Raw genomic sequence first — 5,943 nt, forward strand, 5'->3', positions numbered from 1 at the left:
AAACAGTCCTCTAAAACGCTATAAAAAAACAAGGTGTGTTGGTAATTATTTACACACAGTAAAATTAGTGTTGATGGAAAAATATCATCCTTACTGTAATAGTGTTGTTATAAAACCTTGTTTTACCAGTTGATTGTTAACTGTGTAAACATTGTATGTTTTTATTAGGTTTTTGAACATGCCGTAAGAACATTTTGATCACATACATACAATAGGTTTGCCACCTGTCTGGTTTTGACCCCAACAGCCCTTTTTTCAGAAGGGTTGCCCAGGTCTGAATTGCTTGCCCTGATTTCCAAATTATGAAAACAGGATAGTGTTCCTCTAGATTGATGCAATGATCGGCCAATAGCCTATCACCACATCATCACCCAGCCCTACAACGTCATCGCCCCAACGCCATTACTCCACCCCCACAATGGTACACAAATGTCCCCTTTGATGTCAGCTTTCATCACCCGTCCGAAAAGGAGGACGGGAAAAGGTTTGCAGCACTAACATACATTCTTTCAGAGCAGTGCTGTAGAATTGAGCATTAGGTCGATACAGTTGGAATGAAATAAATACATAACTATGTTTTAACATATTGCAACATAAATGAAAGCTTAAAAAGTTTCATAAATGACACCATAAATGACCACCATATTCTGTTAAACCTCTTGTGACATGTTTTTCTGGTTAAAGTCATTTTGAAACATAAGACATAACTTGCATCATATTTTTTTGCATGTATAGATATATTTTTGGAAGTTGGATACAAGTTGCCCACGCACGAGCCAATCATTTCAAACTGTTCGGCAGTTTTTGGACTATGATTAAGTATGTGACTATGATTATGATATATAGGGGCAGATCAAGGGTCGAATTTCGAAGTAAAAAATACTTTGAAATTCGACCATAGAATTAAAATACTATCGAAGTCAAAGGATTTTTCACCGAATTTGGCCATCGAACGATCGAAGTTAAATCGAACGATCGAACAATGAAATCCTTCGAATCGAAAGATTCGAACGCTCTTATCGTACGATCGAACGATTTTTGCTTTAACTTCAAAAACTTAGGAAAATGCTGTAGAAGGTCCCCATAGGCTAACATAGTACTTCGGCAGGTTTAATTTGTGAAGTATTGAAGTTGAAGTTTTTTTAAAGAGACAGTACTTTGATTATCGAATATTTGAATATTCAAACTATTTTTTACTTCGAATAGAATTCAAAGTCGTAGTATCCTATTCGATGGTTGAAGTATCCAATTTACTTCGAGAATTCCCTCTAATTCATTTCGACCCTTGATAAATTGGCCCCATAATCTATGTAAAGTGTTGGCGTTATATGAAATAACAGATAATAATAATTAACCGTGGTGCAATCTTTAAAAATAACTATTATGTTCAAACTAGTAGGAAGATGCTGAGAAACGCTGCCTAGAAAGATGAGAATTATTATGTTCAAATTAGGAGGAAAATGCTGATAAACACTGCCTAGAATGTTGAGAATTTTTCTCAAAGCGTTATCAGTTCTTCTAGATTCTGTTTTCGTTTGTATAACTGCTGTGAACCATGTAAAGATCCCAGGATTTTTTGGGGAGCATGGCACTCTTCCAAGCATACCAGGTACCACCATTGTCTTCTGCAAGAGGTTGAGCTCAGTGGCCTAATAATTAAGAAATAATTATAAAACCCTTTTGGTTCTATTTTATTTCATTTACTGACATTTTTAACTTTGTCAATCTATTATACAGGACCTAATGCTGTCTTCTTAGTGGTAATAAAACATCTGATTTGAAATATGGATATTGTATATACAATGTAGTAAAAGTTACCCCTTTTATAGATCAATAAATACCTGTAAAAGTCATTAAATAAGAAGACACTGTAATCATTTACTAAACTCAGTGACTCATTTCTTTAGTGACTTCCTCATTTGCTATCTCCTGTGGATTTTTTTTTCATTTAGAAATTATGAATATTTTGGCATTTTTGCAAAAACAGTGATTAAAAACACTTTACCATTACTGAAATTTTATTATACATGCCCAAATGACAGTTACTGACTTAGGAGGTCAATTGAAAGTGTACGGAATGGTGCTTTATGGGTAATTTTTAACATGCTGATATAAATACAGATAAATTAGAATATATGTATAGTCTATAATATCAGTAATGCCAGGGTTCTGGGGCTTTATTATTACAGAGAAAAAGCAAATCATTTAGAAATGAAGACTTGACTGTTTAATCAGAACACTATGGAAAATACAAATGCTGAATTTTCTTTTTTTGGAGAGTGGTTTTCCAGATAAAAGATCCCATAAATCCCTTATTCATATAGAAAAATGCTTTTGCCAAATGCTATTACTGTGCTATTATACCACATTAGCTGGAATATAATCAAATAAAATATCAACATTCATCTCACATAATACTGTATATGTATTTTTTTTTAAAAGTTCTCGTTTTTAGAACAGCAATAGTGAGTTATTTGCTCAAAGATACAGACAAGAGCAATTACAAGAATGATATCTCAGATGAGTAATAAATCATGTGGGATCCTGAACAGAAACTGCTTTTCTCTGATGTAAATCAGATTTAAATATTCCCATGAAGTTATCAAATGTAGGAGCTCAGATAAGGGATGGAGGAATGGTATAGCCCAAATGGGTCAGGCTACAGCCAAATGTTGTTTACCTGTCACGTCTTACAACTCTGTTGAACCATTATGCTGCACAGAGTAAATGGCAATCTTTATTCACTTTCACGCTACAGTGGTGCATGAGAATTTGCAAACCCTCTATATTTTTATATAAACGTGCCCTAAAATATCATGTGATTTTGCAAAGTCCTAAAAGGAGATGAAGAAAACCTAGTTAAACAAATGACACAAACATATTATAATTGGTCATGTATTTATTGAAAAAAAATACCCAATAACATACTGTATCTGTGTATGGCAAATGTAAGTGAATCTTGCTCTCGGTCAGGGTCGGGCCGGGCCAGACCACAATCTCCGATCTCCTGGACCCATAAAAAAAAAAAAAAATTGCCGTGCAGCGATGTGTGGCTCTGTACGCGAATGCGCCCCGTGCGCCTCCTATGTGCGCCATGCAGCTCCTGTGTGCATGCGCGCTGTGTGATTCCTATGTGGGCTGTTCGACTCAGGGCCCCCCGGCAGCCTGCGCACCACTGAAATGCGGGCCATACGGAGGTGCGCATCACACACCAAGGCCCGCCCCCTCTAGTTACGTTACTGTGTGTGCACATGCGCATCGTCGCAGATGGGGGCCACTGGACAGCAGTCCCGGTGGGCCCCGGACCCCCCAGTCCGACCCTGCTCTCGGTATTTGCTGTGACCCCGTGGGCAGCAATAACTGCAAGTAAATGTTTGTGATAACTGTTGATCAGTCCTGCTTCATCCGTCCAGGGCCGGATTTACATAGTGGGCACCCCTAGGCCCACTGCCGTTTGTCACCCCTGTCCCCTCCCCTTTATTCAGGCAAATTTTCATCATCTGGACCGGAGCAATGGGGATTGGTGAATGGGAAATTAAAAAAATTATTGTATCTACAGCGCATCCCCAGTGTTTTTGAATCAATGTGGGTGTGTTTGGGCAACCGAAATTATGATAAATTTCGAATTCGAATTTTCGAAATTTTTTAAAATTCGAATTTGGACTATTCCTTAGTCGAAGTACACGAAAAAGCTCGAAATTCGAATTTTTTTTCATTCGAAAATTCACCTCGACCTCGTCCTCCATTGGTGGACTTTGAAAAATCGGGGGGTTTTTTTGGTAAAAACTTCTAATCGAATATGGACCTATTAGACAAAAAAAAAACAACTTTGACTTAATTTAGGTTGGTCTTTTTGAATTCGAATTTTAGCGTTTTTTCAATTCGAAATTCGACCATTGATAAATCTGGCCCTTTGAGGCAGATTTACTAAAGGGCGAAAATTCGCCAGACATCACATCTGCAGGGAGATCCCGAATTTACTAACAGGCGTAGTGGACAATGCTCTAATGAAAGTGACCACCGCTGTCGAAGTTTCTCGCTCTTTCGCCCGGCATATTTTCGCCCAGGCAAACCATTGTTAATCTGCAAATTCACTAGTAAGTGTAAAGGTGGCCATAGACGAAAAGATCGGCTCGTTTGGCGACATCGCCAAACGAGCCGATCTTTCCCCGATATGCCACTAACAGGCATGGCTATATTGGGGGTAATCTGAACGTTCGGCCCTATGGGCGAACGATCAGAGAGCGATGAGAGCGCAATAGGCTCCGGCGGGATCGTTCGGGACAAAATCAAACATGTCCAATCCGATTTTCCCTGCAAACCAAATTTTGGGAAAATTTAATAATAAATAAGCGTAAAAAATCAGAGTGGATTTGATTGGAGTTTGTAGCAGAAAATGTTAATAAAATTGGACTTTGATAAATAACCCCCTAACTAAGGAACACTAAAGCCACTGCAAAATCTGATCCCTTCCTTCTTACCATTAAACAATTTTGCTCCCGATGAATTCTACACATTCCCATTACGCACTGATATACTGAAGCCCTGATCCCCATCCCTCCCCACACACAATGGTGTTTTTTGTGAATCTATAGATACAGGCATCAGATCTGTTATCCAGAAACCTGTTATCCAGAATGCTCCAAATTAAAGGATGGCCTTCTCCAATAAACTCCATCTTAATCAAATAATTCAATAAAAAATAAAAGGATGTAAAATTATTCTAGTTATCTCTGCAATAATAAAACAGTACCTTGTACTTGATCCAAACTAGGATATAATTAATGGTTATTGGAGACAAAATAGTCTTATTGGGTTTATCTAATTTTTAAATGATTTTCTTGCAGATTTAAGTCATGGTGATCAGAATTAAAGAAAGATCCCTTATCTGGAAAAGCCTTGGTCCCGACTCCTGAGAATTTCTGATTTTTGTGTGCATGGACCCTGTTCAGGTTCCTAAGCAAGCTAAGGTCAGGGACTACTAAGATTGATTCTAATTACACTGCTACAAAGGTTTTAGGAATAAGGCTGATTACTATGATTGTGGTTGTCCATCAAAAGTAACTGTAGAACATTAGCAAAATGGCTGCCTCCCTGGACTGAATTACTACAGTAACCAAAAGGATAGTTGCACTGTGACAGAACTAATTTGTTTTGAGGTCTAAAAAAAGCAAGTCTATAAAAATGACCCAAATAAGTGAAATTGTCAAACACTGGGGGATTGCCTTGAGGGGCTATGAAATAAAGGCTATCAGCATCTGCAATGTTCATAATATGCCAAAACAAGTTCTGCATCCCTCACTGTGTCATTCCTTTCCTAAACAAGCTGCCTATTAATTAAAGGAACAGTAACACCAAAAAATGAAAGTGTTTTCAGCTAAAAATATAAACTAAAATATAATGTACTGTTGTGCTGCGCTGGTAAAACTGGTGCGTTTGCTTCAGAAACACATTGATTGTTTATGTAAACAGGCTGCTGTGTAGCCATCAGGGAAGCCATTCAAAGTTGAAAAAGGCACAGGATACACAACAGATAAGCTCTGTAGTATACAATGGAATATCTGTGTATCCTTATGCTTGAATCGCTGCCCCCATGGCTACACAGCAACGTGTTTATATAAACTATACTTGTGTTTCTGCAGCAAACACACCAGTTTTACCAGTAGAGCTCGACAGTATATTACATTGTCATTCCTTTAAAACACTTTCATTTTTTGGTGTTACCGTTCCTTTAACACTGAGGTTGATTCCATCAAGCAAAAGGACCATTCTGTCTGTGCATGGCCAGCTTTCTTTTACAAATGTAGTAAACAGATTCCCCTTTTACGGGCAGTCCAGTATAGTTAAATGAGTCAAAAACTCAACGCTGTAAAGAAACAAGTGTGCCGTGCCACTCACATTTATCATGTAGGAGATTTTAAAGGGGGTATAATAAAAGAGACT

Source organism: Xenopus laevis, chromosome 4S, assembly GCF_017654675.1.
Source record: "Xenopus laevis strain J_2021 chromosome 4S, Xenopus_laevis_v10.1, whole genome shotgun sequence".
In the NCBI taxonomy this organism is placed as follows: Eukaryota; Metazoa; Chordata; class Amphibia; order Anura; family Pipidae; genus Xenopus; species Xenopus laevis.